Here is a 24,573-nt window from a genome sequence, read left to right as displayed (position 1 = left end):
GGCAGACAGTTGTTGGAATGGTCATAAGGCTCAAGTCAACTGATCATTCCAGTGTTGGAAAATAACATCCTTTCCCAGAATATTCCATCATTTGAAGAATTTCTTTTTGTTAAAGAAAATAAGCCATTTCTTCCCTATCATCTTTCCACCTTCAGTTATCACTAAAGACCAGTTTAAAATAGTTTAAAATTTTGAAAAGGAACAGGAGCCTCATTTTCTAAAGCCAGGAATTTATTGTTATTCATGTTGACTTTAATGTTTAATAGAAAAACCAAACCAAACTAATTATATTCACACTTATTGTGATAATCAGAACCTGTCTACCCTATGGTGGTGAATACATGGTTTAAAGAATTACAATTGCTGTTATCTTGTTGTATTATTTATTCTTAGCGACATCTCCAATTTAATCTTTTCTATTGAGTGATCTTAGGAAAATTCTTAACCTATTTAGATATCTTAATCGACAAAACAGGGAAACATTGTATGAGTGATAACATTTAAAGCCAAGAAAAACTATTAAGTCAAAACTGGTTTTTCATCTCAAAGTATTCCCATCAATTCAGAATCCAAGCAGGGCTCTGGACAACTATACTCCATGGCTTTCCTGTGGTCGTAGGTGCTTCCCAAACTTTGGATAAAGGTAAGAAAAACATCTGAAAAACACCATGTAGGGTCATGACTAGTCAGACATGACTGGAAATGACTGAAGAAAATTTAGGGTAGTCAGGTATTGCAATGTTCAGCTGTTCCTGGTGTTAGGAGGACTCATCTTGAGTTTAAATTTGTATGTAGACACTTAAATAGGTCTGTGACCCTGGCAAGTCACTTAACCATGCTTGTCTCAGTTTCATCATCTGTACAAGAAACTGGAGAAGGGAATGACAAACCACTCCAGCATCTTTCACAAGAAAACCTCAAACGGGTTCACAGAGCCAGACACAACCAAGAATAAGCAAAAAAATTAATAAAAAAGACAGTTGCTTCTCACCTAGAGAGCTACATAAAACTTGGCCCTAAAGCCAGAACATGGAGCTCTGATCCTGGGGACTTGCCATAACAAAGAGGACTCGTTTCAATTAAAGTTTTGCTGCTTAGGGTGGGGGCTTCAAGACCATATCACATTTCCCTGTAATTGTTTACAGAGCCATAGAGGAGGGTTAGAAATGGAACTTTTAATGCTTAGCAAATTCAGTTGCCTTTAGGCAGACCAGATCATTGTTTGGCCTCCTGTCCTCTCCTTCCATTTAAGTGGTGTCTCCCAGCATTTTTAGAAAAAGGATGACAATGGTGGTCTCTGACCCACTCTTACAGTCTTCTGGAGAAGTCTCAGGCTGCAGCATCATTGGCTGCTGTTATAATTGCAGCTCCCAAACAAATTCATGAGGCCTAGTTTCCTTAATATTTTTAAGAGCCACGTCTGTCCCTAGATAAAATATGTCCACTTAATTTTGGCTTTTAGCTCCAAGTTTCACAGACTGGCAAGTCATCCAATTGAGTTCACATCCATTCCTCCCTCCTGTGACCAGGTACTCATGCTCTTCCAACTTGGGGTGAGAACACTATGTGTGGGAAAAGGTTTCTTCTGAAAAGACTGAAAGTTCCCCCAACATCTGGACATATACTCTCTATTACCGCTTTCTTGTCTTGGGGTCACCATAAGAAGAAATGTATAAAATGGACTGAAATTACTGAGCAGCCCTGATTGGATGGAGTGGCTCAGCCTGGACACATTCCCATATGGATAGTTCATTACAGGGTAACATGGAAATCATGTCAGGGCAGCTAGAGAACCAGGGAATACCAAAAATGGGAGGAATCGTAGACACTATAGTTCAGAAAATAACATCAAATATCAAGAGTTGGAAAGGGCTTCAAACAGTAACAGCTGGTGAGGGACTTTAGAACCAAGGTGGTTAGAACTGGGAAGGACCTTTGAGCATGCCATGTCATCATTTGTTTAACACAGAATGTTAAAAAAGAAATATCTAGAACATAGGAAATTAGAATTGAGAGGGATGTTAGAAGAGAGAAAGTAAGTTATGGGAAGGACCTTAAACAAGATTGTTAAAAGTTTCAGGGGAACTTTAGAACAGAAGAGTTAGGACTTGATATTGGAACACAGAACCTTTGGGATCAAGCCAAAGCTTTTCATTTCCCAATCAAATCATTCTCTTTCCTGCCATCAGCAAATCGTTTGATGGTGATTTCTCCTTTGGGGGAACTGAAGGACACATGGATTGATGTGGGCCTCATTTGCTTCTCCACCCAATCCTGGGTGTATGCTGTCAATTTAGGATTGTGGGTTGGGTTTGCCAGAAATGTAGGTTCAGGAGGGCTTTCCTCCTTAAAAATGGAAAAGCAGGGAGAGTTTGGAAATCCAACTGCATCTTCTTCCTCAGAAGGAACTTTTAAAGTTTGCAGGTGTCCCTTATGGCCATAATTCAAATTTTACAGCTAAGAAGGGATGAGTAGCTCATCACTGTTCCATGTAAGCATCATCACATTTAAATCGTAGGATTCCAGGCAAAACTGTCAAATTCTCACTCTTGTTCCCCAAGTCCACTACTTCCAGGCACACTCTGCTGAAATACTAGGGTCTTCTATGGAAAAAGCGGAGGTGGTAGGGGAACTGAATTCTGTTCATTGGCCATTAACTTCGTGGGTGACCTAGGTCAAGTTATTTCTCCTTTGTAGCCTGAGATTTCCTTCTCTATAAGAGAAGTAGGTTGAAACCTTGAAGGACTTACTCAACCCTTCAGTGCAGCAAGTAGGGAAGATTTTGGGCCATCTGCAATGGAGAATATGATCTGTATCTAGAGAGAGAATGGTGGACCTTGAACAAAGACTATTACTGTCAAATTAGGAAAAAAATAAATGTCTTATTATGTAATTTTGCACTGTCATAGTTAAGGATAAGATTTCTCTTTCATCACATTCAGCTGAGATCATCTTATAACATGGAACCAATGTAAAGACTTCCAGAATGCCTTCTGTGGGGGTGGGAGGAAAGAAGAAAGAATAGGGGAATAATAGCAAAACTCAAAATAAATAAAAGCTTTCTTTAGAAATAAAAGATAAGGGAATTGACATAAATGATTTGTAAAGCCCTTTCCAGCTCTAAAATTCTATTTTTGTTAAGAGCTAAACTTCCTATAAGTACTTTGAGGTTTGCAAAGCACTTAAGAAATATTTCAGTTGATGCCCACAATTTTCCTGTGAGGTAGGTGCTATTACTATCCTCATTATAAATATGAGGAAACTGAGTCAACGATTCAAATGACTTGCCCAGGGTCACACAGCTAGGTAAGTTCCTGAGGTTATATCCAAACTCAGGTCTTCCTGACTCTAGGCCAAGCACTTGATCCACTGTACCAACTTTCTGCCTCATTCTCATTTTCCTTCTAGTTGTAACATTCTTCACTCTATTTTATTTAAAAAAATTGTTTTTCTGTCATTTTCATTTTCAAATATATCCCCTTTCCTGCCTAGAAAGTCTTTCCCTTATAGCAAAGAATAATCAAAAGAAATAGCAAAAGCACAACTAAACCATAAATAGAATGAGTTAGTTAAATCGTAGATGTTAAGCCCCCCCGCCCCCAAGTCTCCCATCTGTGCAAGTGAAAAGTGATTTTCTCATTTTGTTTTGCAGAAAGCTTGGCTAGTATAACTACATATGATTCAGTTTCAATTTTGTTTTTTTCTGTGTACGTTGTTGTGGTTATTGTACGGATGGGTTTTTTTGATGGCTTCACTTGGTTCAGGTTGTATGTCTTCTTGTAAAAGCGCTTTCTAATCACTTGTTCTTAGGCATCCTTTCTTTTCTTTATCCGTGGTCTATTTCTCAAAGTCCCATTTAGCCCTCACATTGTTCTATACTCTAAATTTACTTGTAGTTGTAGTATCCTGTGTACTATTTTCCAGTGTCCCCTCTGTGTGACATTTTATGTTCTAAGTTTCCTTCTGATTATGAAAGTCTTTTATTTTGGGGGTCCCAGTTATATTATACAATTCTCATACTGAACCTGCCCCTTGCTCCTTTGGGCAGGACATTTCCCCTGTTTGGAACTCAATTGCCTCCTCTCTAAAATAAGGGGATAGGACCAGGTCTCTAAAGTTGTTTCTGGCTGTAACATTCTAAGAATTGATGCACTTTTGGTAGGAATCACTAAAAATCTTTGATTTTGGCCTGAAGTGAGGTAAACCTTTCTGATAATTAGTAGTGCCATCCCGACGTGGAAGAGGTAGTGCTTCCTTTAGCAGGGCACTGTATCTGTTCTTCAGATTCCTACATTCTTAATAATTTCCTACAACTCTCAGGGCTAGTAAGTGCATGGAATACCTTGGCTTCTGAATTTGTTGCAGAGGCTTTGAAGAATCCTTTGGCAGGGTCATCCCATAAGGCCTTCATGGTTGAACTTGATCAGCTCCAAGAGCTGTCTGGCTGTTACACAGATGACCTTGTGATGCAGCCTTAGCGTGCCTTTGCCACCCTCTTCTTTCTCCCTAGACATATCAACCAACCACATGCCACAGGGATACTTGGCAGAGGCCCACACAAAGCCAATCTTTCTGGCTCTTTTTTATTACCACATGCATAAAGTGTCAGGCAGTTTGGGAGATTCTGCGGGCTCTATGTTGCTAACAAATGTAGTTCACTCCCTGGTGTTGAAAAGCTGCTCTCTTCCCTCTTGCTGAGGGGATCTTGCTTAGCAGTCATTCCACTGGTACCTTCTGGGATCCACATCAACACAAGCAGTACCCACAAGGTGGCAAGGCACACTTGCTCACACTTAGCAAACCACGTACAGAGGGGTGATACAGCCAGTGATATCTACTGAGTAAATGCAAAATTCTTATGTCCCCCCTGATGCAGGATGCCTTTTTGAAAGATGAGCTTGAAAAGAGTGTGGGTCAGTCATCAAATAGCTGGCCACATGTGCCAATTCTCTAAGCAGGCAGCCACCCTGACTTAAATCAATGTGCCATCAATATGCCAGCCCTCAAGTCTGGCTGATTTGGTATGAGGACTACGTGTCCTCTCAGTCTCGGTGCATAGAAAGAGCAGGGCCAATTGGGAGAAGTCAGGGGTGCCCAGAACTGCAAGGGACAGTATACCACCACTCTTTGCTACCTGCAGGCCAAGCCAGCTTGGACAGTCTACCCTGAAGGAAAGGATTGTTTTTGTCAGGAAAGGAGTGGGAAGCACTTGATGGAGTAGGAATGGAGAGACTGAAGGATCTCTTCCCACCAACTGCTGAAACACTTATTTCCCTCTCCAAAGCTTTGGCAGCGTTTTGAGTCACCCTCACAACAGGTCAGAAAGGGGATCTTTACTACTTGCTAGCTCCGCCTCATGGCCATGGCCCATTTCATTCAGGGATATGATTGGGGAGAGAGAGAAAATCCAATAGGTTCAGTGGAACCCAGAAAGAATACCTGAATGAAGGGGCTGGAACCCTACCTTCACACCACGTTTGCTGCCAACTTGAGTGACTGTGGTTCTTTGTACTCTGCTTCTCCGAGGCCTTCTTTATAAAGTGGAGCATTGAGGGCTTCCCAGAGGGCAATGCGAGAAGATCAGATATGTAAGAGACTGTGAAAATGTCAGGTAAATGGAAGACAAGAGGGCTCCTGAGAGAAGCAGGCCTCCCACTCTGGCCTCTTTAAGGGCTGCTCCTGCTTCCCTTTATCCTAAGGGGCAGAAGAGGCTCCTTCTTTTCTATCCTTGGACGCATTTCAGGCAGGGAGTCTCTGAGGGGCTCCTGAGAGAAGCGGGCCTCGGGTCTTATCCTTCTCCATCCAGAGGGGGGATGGACAAGCTCCTTGCTTCTAGCAGGGGCAGATTCCTAGAAAGATCTATTCGGGGCACTAACATCATTTTGTAGCGGTTTTAGCTGGAACTTGAGCGGGACAACTTGCCATCTCGGCCTGTCTCAGGCGGGTGAGGCCTTTACCAAGGGGTCATTGAGCCTCTGGTATAACTAGGAATGGGGGGTGTTTATGTATCACTTGTGATTATATATATATGGCATTAAATTTTATTGTGCTTTCATATTTTATTATACCACATTCCATTATTGCAGTATGTATTATGCCAGTCTGAAGGAAAGCCAGGGTATCCCCTCCCTGGGCCCTGCATTCCCCAGTACAAGATATAGGCTTTCCTATATGTCTTTCTGAGGCCCTGCCCAGCCCTGATGCCAGCTTGAACAGTGGTTCAGAGAACACTTTTGCCGCTCCCCTCCCCTCCCCCTGCTGCTCCCCCCCTCTGGGTGCTGCTCTGCCCCTCCCCGTGTTGCTCCCCCACCTCTGGGTGCTTCTCTGCCCCTCCCCCTGCTCCTCTCCCTCCCTCTGGGTGCTGCTCTGCCCCTCCCCCTGCTCTTCCCCCTCCCTCTGGGTGCTGCTCTGCCCGTCCCCCTGCTCTTCCCCCTCCCTCTGGGTGCTGCTCTGCCCCTCCCCCTGCTCTTCCCCCTCCCTCTGGGTGCTGCTCTGCCCCTCCCCCTGCTCTTCCCCCTCCCTCTGGGTGCTGCTCTGGCCCTCCCCCTGCTCTTCCCCCTCCCTCTCGGTGCTGCTCTGCCCCTCCCCCTGCTCTTCCCCCACCCTCTGGGTGCTGCTCTGCCCCTCCCTCTGCTCTTCCCCCACCCTCAGGGTGCTGCTCTGCCCCTCCCCCTGCTCTTCCCCCTCCCTCTGGGTGCTGCTCTGCCCGTCCCCCTGCTCTTCCCCCTCCCTCTGGGTGCTGCTCTGCCCCTCCCCCTGCTCTTCCCCCTCCCTCTGGGTGCTGCTCTGCCCCTCCCTCTGTGTGCTGCTCTGCCCCTCCCCCTGCTCTTCCCCCTCCCTCTGGGTGCTGCTCTGCCCCTCCCTCTGTGTGCTGCTCTGCCCCTCCCCCTGCTCTTCCCCCTCCCTCTGGGTGCTGCTCTGCCCCTCCCCCTGCTCTTCCCCCTCCCTCTGGGTGCTGCTCTGCCCCTCCCCCTGCTCTTCCCCCTCCCTCTGGGTGCTGCTCTGCCCCTCCCCCTGCTCTTCCCCCTCCCTCTGGGTGCTGCTCTGCCCCTCCCCCTGCTCTTCCCCCTCCCTCTGGGTGCTGCTCTGCCCCTCCCCCTGCTCTTCCCCCTCCCTCTGGGTGCTGCTCTGCCCCTCCCTCTGTGTGCTGCTCTGCCCCTCCCCCTGCTCTTCCCCCTCCCTCTCGGTGCTGCTCTGCCCCTCCCCCTGCTCTTCTCCCTCCCTCTGGGTGCTGCTCTGCCCCTCCCCCGGCTCTTCCCCCCCTCTGGGTGCTGCTCTGCCCCTCCCCCGGCTCTTCCCCCCCTCTGGGTGCTGCTCTGGCCCTCCCCCTGCTCTTCCCCCCCCTGGGTGCTGCTCTGGCCCTCCCCCTGCTCTTCCCCCCCTCTGGGTGCTGCTCTGCCCCTCCCCCTGCTCTTCCCCCCCTCTGGGTGCTGCTCTGCCCCTCCCCCTGCTCTTCCCCCTCCCTCTGGGTGCTCCTCTGCCCCTCCCCCTGCTCTTCCCCCCCTTCTGGTTGCTGCTTTGCCCCTCCCCCCTGCTCTTCCCCCCCCTGGATGCTGCTCTGCCCCTCCCCCTGCTCTTCCCCCTCCCCCTGGGTGCTGCTCTGCCCCTCCCCCTGCTCTTCCCCCCCCTGGATGCTGCTCTGCCCCTCCCCCTGCTCTTCCCCCTCCCTCTGGGTGCTGCTCTGCCCCTCCCCCTGCTCTTCCCCCTCCCTCTGGGAGCTGCTCTGCCCCTCCCCCTGCTCTTCCCCCTCCCTCTGGGTGCTGCTCTGCCCCTCCCCCTGCTCTTCCCCCTCCCTCTGGGTGCTGCTCTGCCCCTCCCCCGGCTCTTCCCCCACCCTCTGGGTGCTGCTCTGCCCCTCCCCCGGCTCTTCCCCTACCCTCTGGGTGCTGCTCTGGCCCTCCCCCTGCTCTTCCCCCTCCCTCTGGGTGCTGCTCTGCCCCTCCCCCTGCTCTTTCCCCACCCTCTGGGTGCTGCTCTGCCCCTCCCCCGGCTCTTCCCCCTCCCTCTGGGTGCTGCTCTGTCCCTCCACCAACTCCTCCCCCCTCCCTCTGGGTGCTGCTCTGCCCCTCCCCCGGCTCTTCCCCCTCCCTCTGGGTGCTGCTCTGGCCCTCTCCCTGCTCTTCCCCCTCCCTCTGGGTGCTGCTCTGCCCCTCCCCCTGCTCTTCCCCCTCCCTCTGGGTGCTGCTCTGCCCCTCCCTCTGCTCTTCCCCCTCCCTCTGGGTGCTGCTCTGCCCCTCCCCCTTCTCTTTCCCCACCCTCTGGGTGCTGCTCTGCCCCTCCCTCTGCTCTTCTTCTCCCTCAGGGTGCTGCTCTGCCCCTCCCTCTCTTCCCCCTCCCTCTGGGTGCTGCTCTGCCCCTCCCCCTGCTGGTCCCCCCCTCTGGGTGCTGCTCTGCCCCTCCCCCTTCTGCTCCGCCCCTGGGTGCTGCTCTGCCCCTCCCCCTGCTCTTCCCCCCCCCCGGGTGTTTCTCTGCCCCTCCCCCTGCTCCTCCTCCCTCCTTCTGGGTGCTACCCCACCCCACCCTCACACTCTGGCCTTTTTTGGCTGCTTTGCTTCCCTTTATCCCTAGGGGGCAGAAGAGTCTCCGTCCTTTCCGATCTTGGATACCTTTGTGGGATGGAGTCACTGAGGGGCTCCTAAGAGAAGTGGGCCTCAGTTCTTTTACTTTTCTACCTTCAGGAAGGACATAGGAGAATACCCCTGCTCACAAAGAACTGGGAAGGTTCTGGTGTCATAGGGTAGTAGAACCCCAGAAGCTCCCTCTAGGGGAATTGGAGACATCTTAGATGGGTTTTAACCAGGGATTGACTATGAGGTGCTGACTGAAGCCTCTCAGGGTTGGCCAAGGCCTTTACCATGTGGCCATCTCATCCCTAGTCCAATGTGGCACAAGGAGGGGAGGTTTCTGTACTCAGTAGGGAGACTTGTAATAATAAATCACATTATCATAGGATGTGTTGTAGTATATTGTAGAATAATGTTATTCTATTTCTACATTTGATATAAGACATTGCAATATTATATCGTGTATCATACACGATATTCTCTAAAATGGTAAATATTTTGTTATACAAGTTGATGTTTGACCAGTTATTTAAATATGATTTTATTTGTGTTAGAAGTGTTTTATAGTTTGTTTTTAAGAAACTTTGCAAATCTGCCTTGGCAAAGAGTCTCTGAGATATTTTATATTGTCTTGGGTAACTTTGAAGGAGATTTCTCTTTCTAACTCTTCCTGCTGTGTCTTGCTAGTCATATAAAAAAGTTGAGCGTTTATGAGGGTTTATTTCATATCATGCAGATTTGCTAAAATTGCTAATTGTTTACTGTGGTTTTTTTTGCAAGTCAATGGAGTTAAGTTGGTTGCCCAAGCCACACATCTAGGTAATTAATAAGTGTCTGAGACCTGATTTGAACCCAGATACTCCTGAGTCCAGGGTTGGGTTCTTTATCCACTACATCACCTAGACGTCCGCCCAGTAGTTTTTTTGGATGATTTCTTGGGATTCTCTAGGTGGACTATTATGTCATCTGCAAAGAAGGAGAGTTTTGTCTCTTCCTTCCCAATTCTAATTCCTTCAATTTCTTTTTCTTCTCTAATTGCTGAAGGTAACATTTCTAAAATGATATTGAATAGTAGTGGTGATCATGTGCATCCTTTTTTACACCATTCTTATTGCGAATGCCTCTAGCTTCTTCCTGTTGAATATAATTCTTGATGGTTTCAGGTAGATAATTATTATTATTCTAAGGAACAGTCTATTCCTACATTCTCTAGTGTTTTTAGTAGGAATAGGTGCTGTATTTTGTCAAAAGCTTTTTCGGCATCTATTGATATGATAGTATAATTTCTGATAGGCTTACTGTTGATGTAATTGATTATACTAACAGTTTTGCTAATATTGAATCAACCCTGCATTCCTGGGATGAATCCTATTTGATCAAAGTGTATTATCTAGTTATAATGTGTTGTAATCCTTTTGCTAAGATTTTATTTAAGATTTTTGCATCAATATTCATCACATAGCTAGGTCTGCAAATTTCTTTCTCTTTTTTAAGTCTTCCTAGTTTAGGCATCACCACCATATTGGTGTCATAGAAAGAGTCAGGCAGAGTTCCGTCTCTCCCTATTTTCCAAAGAGTTTATATGAAATTTTGTATTGTTTATATAGAATTTATATAGAATTGGGACCAATTGCTCATTAAATGTTTGGTAGAAATCACTTGTGAATCCATCAGGCCCTGTAGATTTTTTTTTTTATGGAGTTCAATGATGGATTGTTGAATGTCTTTTTCTGAAATTGGGTTGTTTAGCTGTTTAATCTCCACTTCATTTAACCTGGGGAACTTATATTTTTGTTACTATGCATCCAGTTGAAATTCATCCATGTCACATTTATTGGCATAGTGTTGGGCAAAATAATTCCAAATTATTACTTTAATTTCCTTCTCGTTGGTGAGTTCACCTTTTTCACTTACGATGTTAGCAATTTGACTTTCTTCTTTGTTATTTTTGATGAAATTGACTAAAGATTTATCAATTTGATTGGTTTTTTCATGAAACTAAATCTTGTTTTTATTTATTAATTCAATATTTTCTTTTTTATCTATTTTATTAATTTCTCTAAATTTTAGAATTTCTATTTTGATATTTGATTAGGCGTGTTAATTTGTTCTTTCTCTAATTTTTAGTAGCATATTTAGGTCATTGATTTCCTCTTTCTCTAATTTATTCACGTAATCATTTAAAGAGACAATATTTCCTTTGACCACAGCCTTGGGTGAATAGCATAGTATGTCTGCAGCCCTCTTGCCTCAGGCCCTGGCCCTCTCTGTCTCTCTCTTACCAAAATGGATTTCAGGCTTGCCTCTGCGTAATGCCCCAGCTGACGTTGATGTTGCTACTGGCCCTCTCCACACCTCCCTCCTCTTTTGTAAACAGAAGGGCTTTGATGGACAACGGGGTCTCTCCGGGATCTGCACCTTGAGCAAGCTGCTCCCCCTGCCCGGCCTCAGTTTCTTGTGTGAAAAGGAGGCTTTGCTCCTCCTTCTGAGACCCCTGCCAGGCCCACCTAACTCCATTTTCCAATGGGGCCAGTGCAGTACCTTTGTTCCCCCTCCCCCTCCTCCCCTCCCCCTCCTCCCCTCTGCACCCCCACCCCCTCCGCTCCTCCCCTCCCCCTCCCATCCCCCCTCCCCTCCCCCTCTCCTCTTCCTGCACCCCCCTGCTTCCCTTTCCCCAGAGGGCAGAGCAGGCTCCTTCCATTCGGGCTCGGAAGCCTTTGAGGCTGGGCATCTCTGGGGGCCCCTGGCACAGGTAGGCCTCAGTTGTCTTCCTTCTCCATCCTGGGGGTCGGGCAAGGGTCTTGGGGCTGGGGGGCAGCGCCCCAGAACGAGCCCGTAGGGGCACGGCGGGCGCTTTGTGCCGTTCTGGCCGGAATGTGAATGTGGGGGCGCCTCGGCCTCCAGGACAGGCGCCCCTGTCCCCGGGGGTCTCTTGGCCCCAGTCCCCCCAGGAAGGGGGCTGGGGAGGTGGTCTCTACAGAGTGGTCAGGAAGGGCCTCATGTTTCCACGTGTACTCTGACAGGCATGTGTGTCACATGCTTTCTCGTGTGAAGTCATCCACATGTTCTAGTGGTTTTGATCGTAGGCTCTCTCACGTGACAGTCATGCATGATTTCCTGTCACGGGATCAGGCCTTCCCTGTCTGGCCTCAGGGCCCTCTCTCGGAAGCGGAAGCGAGGAGGCTTCCCTTGTGGTCCTGCTGAGGCCCCGCCCAACGTGGCCACCATCTCGCCCTGTGGGGCAGGGGCCGCGGCCGCCATGTTGCCCCGGGGGCAGGGGCCCGTCCTCCCCTCCCCCCGGGTCCCGCCCCTCCCCCTTCCGGCCTCTTCCTGAACCCTCTGTGCTTCCCTTTATCCCTAGAGGACAGAACAGGCTCCTTCCATTCCACCTTGGAAGCCTTTGAGGTACGGAGTCTCCAAGGGGCTCCTCACAAAGGTAGGCCTCATTTTCATTCTCATAACCTGTGTAAGACAGGGGGACCCCAGAAAACACTGTAGGGACAGTGAAGCCATTTTGAGTGTGTTTTAACTAGTGATTGAGTGTAAAATGCTTCCCCAGGCTTCTCAGGCCGAAGGCCTTTCCTGTTTGGCCATCTGGCTCCTAGTCCAAGGAAGAAATCAGGGGAGGAGAGGTTTCTATATAACATTATAGATAATATAATAACTACTATATTAATGAAAAAAATTTGAGCTTTGCAGATTTGTGGAGACATAAATTGAGATTCTGTTAGTTAATGAATGTCCTCAATTATCCTAGAGCCCAAGAAGATTATATATAAATAGTTTAAGTGACCAGCCAGGAGCTGACCTACAAGGGAGAGGTGACCACCTAGTAACAACCCCCCTGCCCAGACACACTACCCGCCCACCTCATCAAGTAAGGGAACCCAGGACCTGAAATTTTTATGAAAACTAACCATCCCCAACCCCAGCAGACATTCCTCATAGTCTCTGCTGCCTCCCGCAGTGACTGCCCACATGGCCTCTTCAGCAGGGGATTAGCAATCATACTGTCCTGCCCCCAGTCATCACTTGGATAAGCGGAAGTGGGGCGATGTCTAGACCTTCCAAGAGAAGATTTTCCATATGCCAAAAGCAAAGCCACACTAACTTGCAGGAAACACCACTGTTACAGCCACATCTACTTACTTACCACCAGTTTTTCCCTCCTGGATTTGCATTTCTAAATCAAAATTCTTTGTTTCACACCCAGGTCCTGGTGAAAACCCATTTTCCCTCATCCAAAGAATTCTCTTTTCAGACCATTGGCCCAAAAATCAATTGGCTTTTCAAAGCTTCCCCATAGGTGAGTACAACTGTAAAGAACGATTAGCGTAGGATTCCTGTAGGCCTCTGAAGTTGGGGATGAGACACCAGCCTTCACTATCCTTGATCCATACTTTTCACCACAAACACCCCAATGATTTCTTAGGGGAAACGTAAATACTCAACTCAGAGCAATGCCCTCCTCTCACATTCTGCCCATCTTTGTAGGGGCAGGGTTGTGGGCTCATATGTGTCATAGTGTCTTCTTTATAACTCTCCTTTCTCCTTGCACAACCATCCCAAGACCACCTTTGTACTACACACACACACACACATACACACACACACACACACACACACACACACACACACACACAAACACAGACTAGGCTATTCATGAAGATCTGAGGGCAAATTTAAGCTTTAAGAACTTCAGATACATAAATGCTATAAACTGTATTCCTTGAAATTTTCAAGTTTCTCTTATACCTATTTTATTTTGAAATTTTTGAATACTTTATTTTTCATTTTCATTTTACAAGTCAGGGACTCTCTGTCTCCTTGTACTCTAATAAACAATCTTTGGATGCTACTTTCTCTGATCTGTGGCTAGGTAAGGGGATTGTCTTGCTTGGCAAACTCAGTTACCTAATCTTACTTTGTCAGATTGTGTTTTCTAGTGGAATCATGTGAAACCTGTCATATTTGCACCAAAACCTTGGTCTTTCTATTGTCTTCAGGTTAGGATTGCACATGGAATTTTTTCAATCCTTCAACAACTATGGATGAGGTTTTAGAAAATTTAGAAATAAACTTAAACACTAGCTCATGATGATGGTTATGTTGTATTTTCACAATAAACACAGTAATATTTTCAAATAAAAAAAAAACCCTTGCCATGTTTTCCCGAAGGTTGTGGCATTCGCAGGTTCAATCAGCTTTTTCATTACACTCATGTATATTTGGTACTGACATGTCCTTCTTTATCATTTCCTAAGATACAGGAACTTGTGCCGAAGCAAAGGGGAGAAGCATCCTGCACCCATTCTCCAGTATGAGTGATATCGTTGAAATTCTAAGTGATGACCCTGACAGTCAGCTAGAGGACACTGGGGAAAAGGCAGTCCCTGGTCAAAGGAAGATGGCTGAGAAGGAAGTCAAAGAATTCGCCCAACAAATGGGATCCTCAAGAGTGAATGATGCAGTTCTCCAGGCAGCAGTTGCTGAGTCTGATGATACCCAGAAGGAAGAGGAAGAGCTCCCAGGGGCAGCAGCTGCTGATGACACAACAGCAGGCCCAGTAGTGCACCGGAAGACTGGTGTGTTTCTGTACCGTCCTACAGTTTTCGTGGGGCACGAAAGAAAACAGAGAAAATATGACCATAAAGGCAGGCTGCTTCCCAATGGTTTAGATTTGTGTGATTGCCTGGAGGTAGCTTGTCCGGGCTGCTTCTACCCACGCTCCAAGTGTAACTCAAAAAAATGTGGGCCTACGTGTCGCCAGAATCACAAATGGGTTACACTAAGATTGAGGATGAATTCGGTAACCTAGTCAGTGAATTTCCATTTCCAATTCCTGAATAAGATCCTGACAACACTTGGCTCCCTTTCCCTTCCAGAGTTTCAATTGATCGTTATATTATTATTGTTATTTTAATACACTTCAATACACTTTGCTGTCAGCTGCTTGGATTTATGTTTATAGTCTCAGAATCATGTATACTTCAAGCAAGCAAGCACGCTGAGATCATTTCCTTGGTTACAAGAGGTACAATTTTCATCATTCAATCATATAGTTCACATGGTTGCAAGTTTTAATCATGTGATTACAAGTTTAAGTAATAATCATATAATTAATTGATTTCTTATCCCTACTCAGACCATGATGACCTTAACCTGTCTGTTACCTTATTTATTACCACATTGTATAATTGTTAATTAATTTAAAGTTGTTAATTAAGCAATTCTTTTAATGGAAATTTTTTGCGTATGTAATATTTTTCGATACACTCCCTTAACAATCTATAGTGAGGGTCTTTATGCTTTTCCACCCATCCATTAACTCTTAAAATAAATAACTTATCTTTCAGGTTTTGTTGGTTGAAGCCACAATTTCTGTGACTTTTTTATTCTTTCCCATGAAACTAAGGCTGCTGGAGTTCACATATCGGTCACCCGTATTAACTATTTTCTCACCATCTTTTTCATATATTCCTGTATATGGTAAGGGGGGCAAAACTATTAATTTCTCTGGAATTCTATCTGACCCATCTTGTATCTGTTTTCCCTGTATATATTCTGACATCTCCTTGGAATTCCCAGTGTTGAGTTTTCCAGAGATTTCATAATGCTGAAGTCTTTTGTATGCCTCAGGGAGAGGCAGTCCTGCTAAATATGGACAGAGTTTAAAATCTGATTATTCAAGGAATTTTTCTGAAATCTTTCCTTTATAGTCATTCCAGTATTAGGGTGAGTAAATATTGTAATCAATAATAAACCTATAAATATTGGTATGCATGAAATCCCTATATATATTGAAGAAGGGAATGTTGTTCCATCAGGCAGTGTGACTGCCTTGAGTCTTTTTGCTGCAACTGTGTCAAACAGCTTAGAGATCCTGGCTCCCAACATACAATGTGTGTTTGTGTGTGTTTGTGTATGTGTGTGTGTGTGTGTCTGTATGTGTCTGTGACACTTTGTCTGGTCCTACAAGACCCCCCCCCCGCTGGGTTAAAAGCTCCCTTCCTGATGAGTAAAATGGAAAGCTCTTAGACTACCCACCCCACCCTGGCCAGAGTGGGCCTAGTTTGAGTTATTGTCCTTGGGATGGCAGTAAGCAGGCTCCATGGATTCTTTGGTTTCTGTGTCATGAATAAGTAAATAATAAAGGTCCATAAATCATATTCCCAAAGCTTCTCTTCCTTCTTCCATGACTCCACAGAGCTTCTCTTCCTTCTTCCATGACTCCACAGTGATGTCCCAGAGTTTTACATGTCAGACCCATTGTTACATAGGATCAGGCCCCAGCAACAGAGGGAGATATAAAAAAGAAACCGCGGCCCAGGCATATTATCCACCCAGACTCAGAGCAGATGAAAAGTCTGCAGGGACATATCCCACCAACTGAAAACAGCTTGGACTCTCTCAGGCCATGAATCATCAGTCCCAAAGGATGTCTCAGCCAACTGTCACTGAGTAAAGCAAGTAGTCCGAGATCAGCTTGAACAGTCCACACCTTCTGGGGTTCTCCTTCATCATTTTGGGCACAGGTTCCAACTCTCACTGGTCCATTTTGGCGAATTATTTCCAATCCAGGGAGCCTGGAATTCAGTAGCCAGAATTATTTTCTAAAACATTTATTTTGCAGATGTTTTGAATACTGAAAAAGTGCAAGAGACTCCTTCTCCTCAGACCTTTGAATTGATCAGTTCATTGGCCCAACTTATTTTTGTGAGAGTTCCCTGAAGAAAGCTCAACATGGCCTCCTCTTGGATTGAGGATCAGCCTCATCAGAACTTTAGAAAGGAATGCCTACGGAATGCCTACGTGCTCCAACCAGTAGGCAAACATGGTCTCCAGGAGGCATCCCCGGAGCAGGCTCCAGCCAAGGTCTGTGTGGGGCATCTCTGTGACCACAAACCCTTCCAAGAAAATATTTTCATCCTGAGGCTAATGATAATCGTCATTAAGGTGATGCAGAGATGCCCCCTGATGCTAGAAGTAATGAACATGACAACCTCAGCCAGCATCATCCTCGGGATACTTGCTGAGGCAAATTAAGGTTACATCTCCAGTGACTGGCATCTCTGTAATGGGCACCCTGTTTTCCAGTTCATTCAATAAAAGGTTTGACAGGGTTCAGAAATAGTGTTTTCGTCTTTATTCTTTATGACACATAAGACCTGACTCCAAAGTAATACTTAATGTTTAGGAACTCAGTGATGTCAGGGTTTGTTCCAAGGGAAGGGACTGATAAGTCCTGCCTAAAGCCTCCAACACCCTTACTTCCTCCTCCTCCTCATCTTCCTCATCCCCTAATACAACTCAGATGAGACCACCTCATACCATGGTGTCTACATCAGCTTTCCATTGCATTCTTTGTGTCAGTCACCTAGAACAAACTTGGGTTGGACTCCCATCTTTGAGGACAACCAGATGTCACTGCCATTCTGTCCTCTTGGGAATAGGAATATTCAAATCAGGTTTCAGAGAGCACCAGTTTATAGTGACATTCCCTAATAGAAACCCATTTTGCCCTATTTTTTGATGGTGATGATGATGATGATCAAATCTACTGGAAAGATGGTCTCTATATTGCTTTCATCTGGTCCTCCCACCTCCAGTCTTCTTAAGGATTTGTCTAATCTATGAAGAAATGAGATCAAAGGGTTTTCCCCTTTCCCCAAACCAGACCTTCCAGAAATTGAAACAGGTTCTAGGACTTGTAGAACAGTGCCAACCTCAGTCCAGTTATTGCCTAAGGAATTGCCCTCTCCCCAAATCCACTTCCTACCAGTCAACTCTCCCCAGGGTTGTTGGTTCAGTTGGGACTCTATCAGGCTCCAGGGAGACCCCCTGCTGTGCTGGACACTGACCCCCCCCATGCAGAAAATGGCCCCCTCTGAGTCCACCCTGTCCTGCCTGCCTCCTGTTCTTTTCCTTGTTCATGGAATAGTGGCAGCTGCTTCTCTGGAATATTTTGTTTTATTTTGTTTTGATTCAGGCTTCAGCAGGGGAGTAACAGGAAGGTCAGAGATTTCCGCAGGAGCAGAGTCCTGACCCTCAAGGATGGAGCAGGGAGCATAATCATGGACTCAAGGTTGGCAGATGTGGGGGAATGGCAACCTGAGCTAGTTATAGAATGTGGCCCCCTGACCATGTACCTGTTGGTTCCTAGTCCTTTTTCCAGTTTATACCTGTGAGTCCATATCCAGACACCCCTTGGATCTAGTAGGGTGGGGTGTAGTGCACACCTTCAGAACTGGTGTTTTCTCCTGGTGAATTCATGCAGTCCTAATTATAGAAAGCTTTCTTGGGACACAGAGTCAAGATGGAATCAGAGATAAGGAAGGGGGAGGCTTAGAAACAATGAGGATGCTGGAAGTCTGAAAACCTCAAGCAAGAACCCTCCACCCACCCCCAGCTGCTCATTCTTAACTAAACTGGCCTTGTTCTGCCAGCAGAGACCACAATCACTGCTTGCACCGTGAGTGTCTCCCAGTACTGGGTCCTAGGGAGCCCAATAAAGCCAGGAAAGCTTGGATCCTGAATGTTGGAGGGTCAGAGTTTAAGGAGGAGGAGAGAACCAACTACATGTGATCTAGAGAGTTCAGCACAGAGGGCAGAAAGACCTAGTGCCCAGGGGGCATCAGGGCAGTCCTGCTTCTACAAGAAAGTGCATCAGTTGGAACATGAAGTCAGGGAATGACTCTGCTCCCTTCTCCATCCTCACCATCCTCTGGCCCAACCCTCACATGTCTCCCCAAACTGCCCTCCAACTCTACAAGGCCTTTCCCTTTGTACTCTAGGGGCTGGTGGGAAGGAGTTTAAAGACGTTGTTTTCCTCTTGGGAAGTGAACTTTCCAATTCCTCAGGGGACTGATGGGATACTGAGTAACCACCCACTTAATGCAATCTGCCTGGACTGGGTCCTCTTAATGGACTCATTTGGGGAAATAGGCCAGGGGTTGTGAGAGAATCAAAATAAGTGAATATCCAGAACATAATTAACTTTCTGCAAGAACAGCAGAAATACTTGACAAAGAGAGCAGACCCCAAGGGAAAAGATCTTTCCTCCTAGCAAGGCCTCTGCATCTCCCTGGTCCCCATAGAGAGATGAAGCTTAGTCGGTGCAAGACATGACAGGGGATTCTTTACCATGGAATAGATTTATTCAAATATGATCCTTCCTATCTTCCTTTTCACTTTAATTTGAGCAGTTTCCACACCAATAATCTTTCTGTTGACTTTTTTTGTGACCTGTGAAAAGAGAAGAAATAAAATCGCTTATATTTCTCTTGTAAAGAGTTAAAAATCCCAATTCAAACTTGTCCCCCTTTTTTCCAGGAATGATAGTTTTAAAAATATATCAAAGTTGTAGCAAGTCACGACCAGGGTTGGATATTGTATGGGTCAAAATTCCTGAGGGAGAGCTAGAGAGGAGACTGGAGACTAGGCGTGGTTGGACAAATACAAACCCTGAAATCAGGGCTGCAGGCCTCTCCCTCTGAGAGTATCCCATGGTTTACTGGCCTTGGAAAACAGAATCCTAGGATGGCTTCTGTCTTGATACTTAGAGCTCCAGGTGGTACCTGATTATTCTTTTTGGTTAAAGACCCACCTCTCCACCCTTGATGCTTAGGTCTCAATGAACAGAGACCTGTGTGAAATCAATCGCTCTTCTGCATCCACAACCTCTGTTATAAAGGAATGAAAGAAAAATCTGCTAGAGTGAAAGAAAATTGTAGATTTCTTTATGAACCTTGCAAGATATGGGTGCCTCACCCAGCGTGAGGTTGGAGGTGGCCTGGGAACATCAGGTAATTTATGGTCTTCAGAAACTCTTTCCCCTCCCTCTTGGATTTTCATAGGCTCTCAGAGTTTGAGTCACAATCTGAGACGTCCACCCATTTCATGACATGCGACTAATATGATCCCCCCCTATATCATTCAAGGCATGATATGCTGATGAACCCCAAATGTCACAGGGGTGTGTGGGTTAATATTCAATTACCTAATTGTGCAAACTCAGTTGCATTAGGTCAAGATCTCTAGGTCACTCTTGACTGGTTGAGAACCAGTTTTAGGTTTGTCATCTCTGGAATGGGATTAGGAAATCTCTCCCAGTTTTCTGATTGGCTGGGCCATTCCCACTTTGTAATGGATTCCCTAAGGGCCCCCCTCCACACCCTGTGAAGACCAACATCCTACATCCCTCCTCAAACACTATACAGGTGAGGGCCTGCTCTCACATAGACCAGTAAAGAGAAGATTCCTTTCCTAATTACATTTGGCATTTGTTCCATTTTATCTTTGATTACATTAGGTGGCATTACCGGCATCATCTCTCCATACTGATCTATATTTGAGTTCAGAGGAATCACTATTTCCTCAAATGTCTAAATTCAAAACTCCTCCCATTACATTATATTAACATTTTATCAGAAAAGTAAGCTTGGAATAAGATCTTGAGATTAAGATCCTATCCTACACCCCATCCACAACTTAACTTTAGGGGCCTCCATGATGTGTGGTGGACTGAGGAGAGGGGGTTTTCCTCCAAACCAGAACCTTCTGTGGCTCTCCCAGAAAGTTTAATGCTTTTTCCCTGATGCAGAAAGCTATGAGAGCCCTCCCTCAGCCCCAAACCCCTAAACTGTGATTGCCCTAGCTAGGCACAGTTGGGGTTAGGGCTCCATGAAGATGATGGCCCAGAGTCATTCCCTGACTTGCTGGTTCTCCTCGGGTCCCTACTTCCTAGATCAGGATGACTGACTGCCCAGCTGGTCCTGGATGTTAGGGCCTTCTCCCCAGAGACAACCTCTCATTTCTTCCCAATTCAGTTGTGCATTCCTTCTCCCTCCCCCACATATCCCCACCTAGGGAAACAAAATTATCTCCCCACAGTTCCTGATTGAATGAATTCCAGAGGAGAAAGCAATCGAGTAACACTATGATTCTGGTGAGCCTGGCCCATTCCCCCCTGCCCTCCCAAGTTATACTAAGGGTGAGTCCTGTACAATGAGTATCCCTGTGACAGTCAAAGGTAGGCCAGAAATTCCCAAGGTCAAGGTCTCCCTTCTCCTACCTGGTAGCCCTCTGGAATGATCCCTCCACCCTATTCCATCTTCTGGGACAGGGACTGGAGGGGTTGGACCCTGAGACTATTTTTTGTTAAATTTATTTTTTAAGTTATTTATTTACTTTGAATTTTACAATTTTCCCCCTCATCTCTCCCCCCCCCCCACGGAAAGCAGTCTGTTAGTCTTTACTCTGAGACTGTTTTAAACAAAAAAGCATCTGGGGGCTTGCTTGCCACCAGCTAAAGAAGCAGCAGCAAAACTGGGACCAGAGTGGGCAAGGAGGATTAAAGAGTGGAAAATTCGGGGTGGGGTAGCACATCTCCATCAGAAAGGGAGTTTTCAATCCCTGGCACAATGGGGACTGGTAGGGGGCCAGCTTGAGGGCAGAAGGCTTTTTTCTTTTTTTCTTTAGGACAAGAATCCTGGTCAGGAGCCCTAGCTAAATTCACCACACCTTTGAGGCCCCCAGAACACATTGCTTTCTCAATGATCAGGAAAAATCTTGGTCAAACATAAAGCCCTCCCATCCCCATCCCCAGATCCCCAAAGAGGAGAGAACTGCTCTGAAAGAGTGTGGAGGAGGGGGTGAGGTGAAAACAATCTCTAGGTCATTGGTACCAGAGGAAAACTCAGTTAAAAAGATTACCAATTAATTATATTCTTTCCCTGTTGTTTCCTCTTTCTCCTGGCATTTTCAGATAGTACCACTGAATGTGGACAAATGAAATGTCTGTGGCTCTTCCACCTGGTGCAAAGTATGACAGAAAAAAATTAAATCTAGTAAGTAACAAAACAATTCATGGGGGGGGGGGACATTTTTGGTCATGTTTTCAGATATCCTCACCCTTCAGCCTGGCATCCTAGGCCAGAGACACCAGGGATCTTTAGGTTGATGTCACCCATTGCTGGCAGCAGAAAGTCACTATGCCTGGGGGACACCTGGAGAGCAGGCCCTAGGGATGGCTTCCCCATTGGACACTGAGGGCTCCAGTGATGCAGGGGAAAGAGGAAGGGAATTGTGAATGCAGAACTTGAGTGGAAATGTTTTTGACTACTGCCTCCTGTGGAGATGTAAATTGACTAGAAGTCCAGAATTTTAATTGTAACAGAAGCAATTGTCATTTTAAAAGCTGTTTGGGGGGCACCTAGTTGGCACAGTGGATAAAGCACCTGCCCTGGAGTCAGGAGTACCTGGGTTCAAATCCAGCATCAGACACTTAATAATTGCCTAGCTGTGTGGCCTTGGGCAAGCCACTTAACTCCATTTGCCTTGCAAAAACCTAAAAAAGAAAAAAAGCTGCTTGGGGTGGATCCCTTCCCCCCCCCCCATTGTTAATGCAGCATTGATTCATTGTTTAACATAAAATTTGGATCCTGATCTCCTTGGGTTTTACCCCCTACCAAATTCTGGGTCCAGTATAGGGGAAGGAAGCTCACCTTTTGCCCTCTGAATGAGAGGCAAGAAGTAAAAACCTGGGTTGGACCCTGGGTCAGGGTCAGCTCAGTATTCTCTGACAGCCCAGCCAACACTGCTTGACTGTTCTTATCTCTCTCTCTCTCTCTCTCTCTCTCTCTCTCTATATATATATATATATATATATATATATATATATATTTTTTTTTTTTTTTTCTCTCCCATATACTCTCTCCGTCTTCACTTTTCCAGTATTCCTCCTTCTCCTTCTTCCACTAAAGCCTTGGTCACTGTCAGTTGGGTCAGGATCACAATTTGATATAATAATAGGAGTAAAAATGGTAGTAAAGAAGAAACTGTAGTATCTGCTATCCTCCTGAACCCTAATCATCACAGAACCCCTCCATTGGGATCACAGAGAGAACCTCCCCTAAGTGTGATCTGCCCAATGAAATCTTAGGATAGTAGGGAACCACAAAGGTCTCTCCTTACTTTTTGTATCCCCAGATTTTGGGACAGAGCTGTGTTCACACAAAAGCTTTTAGAAATCATCCATCTGTTCTTTCAGTCAACCTTTCCATATAGGCATCCACAAACTCTGAGTCCTCTCAATCACCTTCTCTGATGAACAGAATAAGGTGGGGCCTATGACAGACAGATCCTTGGGATGATGAGAGTGACACAGACCTAAACTTGATTTTTTTCAGGAGGAATCCCAAGGATGCCTGTGGCTATGGCCTTCCTTCTCTGACATCTGGCATTCAGAGACAGCTCTGTTCCATGGAAAGGACAGTTGGCCAAAATCTATGGGTCTTGGACTCCTTTTGGACCATAGAGGGAGCATGGGGATGCCCCAAAGGGATGTCTACTGATCTTTCTTCATGGACAACATGAAGCAACTATCTTTGTCCACAGAATGGACCACCCCAAATGTCTGGGGAAGGTACTGTCTTTGCACAGGACTGGCACTGGAATCAGGCTGAGGAGAATCAAGGCCATACATTTGGATCAGTGGCCTACAGAGAGGCACACCTCTGGAATGGGAAGCCACTCCCAAAGGCTGACCACTGGGAGGAGGACGCCTGTTCTTATCAGCCAGTTGCAAGCTCAGCAGAGAGAGGCAGCTTTTCAGGCAAGACCTCTGCCCTGAAGTAACCTGTGGCTCTCATCAGCCAAGGGGCAAGCAAACCCTAGGCATTCAGACTTGTAGAGGACTCCAAGGTCTGTAGGAGCTACAGAGGCTGGAGGCCTCCAACTCCGATGTCTGACTTTCTCAGAGTGCCCTGGTCTCACTCTCATCTTTAAATCTCCCTCAGTGACTGTGACCTCCCCCATCTAACAAAGGTCTATATGTGATAAGAATCTGTAATATCACTGGCCCATGATGTCAGGCCTGAGAATGAGGCCTTAATACTAGGAAAATGCAATGTAAAAAATACCATTTGAATTCATTATTGTTCAAGGAGATGATTCTGTTGTTTCCTGTTATTTTTACTGAATCAAAGAAGGTAAACTCTAAGATATTTGATTCATCTTCATCTGTTCTTATTGGACAAAATGCCAACAGAAAGAATTTTTAGGAAAAGGACTGGAACAAAAGATGAAAAAAACACAATATATGTTCATCAGCCTTTCCCAATTAGAAGTACAATTTTAGGTCATTGTCATCCTCCAGCCCTTGCCCCTCTCTCTATCTTCCCTCTTATGATTGTCTCTAGCTCTTTTGGGGGAGTATGGAGGGTAGTCAGAAGCTTTTCCTTGTCAATAAATCGACTTTTTTCAGTTCCTCCAGAAAGTATAGCGTGTTCTGGGGGTTACAAGGCAGAGCTGAGCTCAGCCAGGTCATCTGCTCAGGAATTCCCCACTTCCCCTAACCTCTGCTAACTTCCATGTCTCCCTTGGGAGTCTGGGTTAGGCCTGGCCTCTGTCTAGGGCCAGGCAGCCCCCCTACTGGGCTGCAAGGTCCATTCCCTGATAGATGATATGCCATCCTCTGAGTCCATCCTGCCCAGCTGGTCCTACTTCTGGTCCTTGTCCTTAGGAAGGTAATGGGCCAGCCCCAGGAATACTTGCTAAAAGTCCTCTGGAAGGAGGGTACAAAGCAGGGCAGAGACCTGAACAGATTTCATCCTAATCCTCAGGTTCCTGTTCCTGGGGGCGGGGGGAACAGTAAGACAAAAGTGACTTGGAGTGGAGACACCCTGTTAATAGATTCACATGTGAGGCCTCCAGCACATTCAGACTGACCAATGCAAAGTAAGGCTTTTCTCACCACCAGCATTCTCAAACCTGATGCTCCCCACCCCTCTCTGCCATCTCACCTCTGTGCTTGCTCCTCCACCTTCCAAAGGAAACATTTACCCTTGGACTGGACAATGGCACCACTTTGCAGCTGCACTAGTTGGGAAGAAGTTAGGCCTCCTCCCCACATCTCCCTTCCCAAGGGAACAACAAAGCCTTCCCTCACTTGCTTACCGACTGAATTCAAGACAATAGTATCCAGCAGTATTTCAGTGGTGGAGGGCTA

The sequence above is a fragment of the Macrotis lagotis genome, chromosome X (assembly GCF_037893015.1).
Source record: "Macrotis lagotis isolate mMagLag1 chromosome X, bilby.v1.9.chrom.fasta, whole genome shotgun sequence".
In the NCBI taxonomy this organism is placed as follows: Eukaryota; Metazoa; Chordata; class Mammalia; order Peramelemorphia; family Peramelidae; genus Macrotis; species Macrotis lagotis.
Note: the sequence above shows the minus strand (reverse complement) of the source record.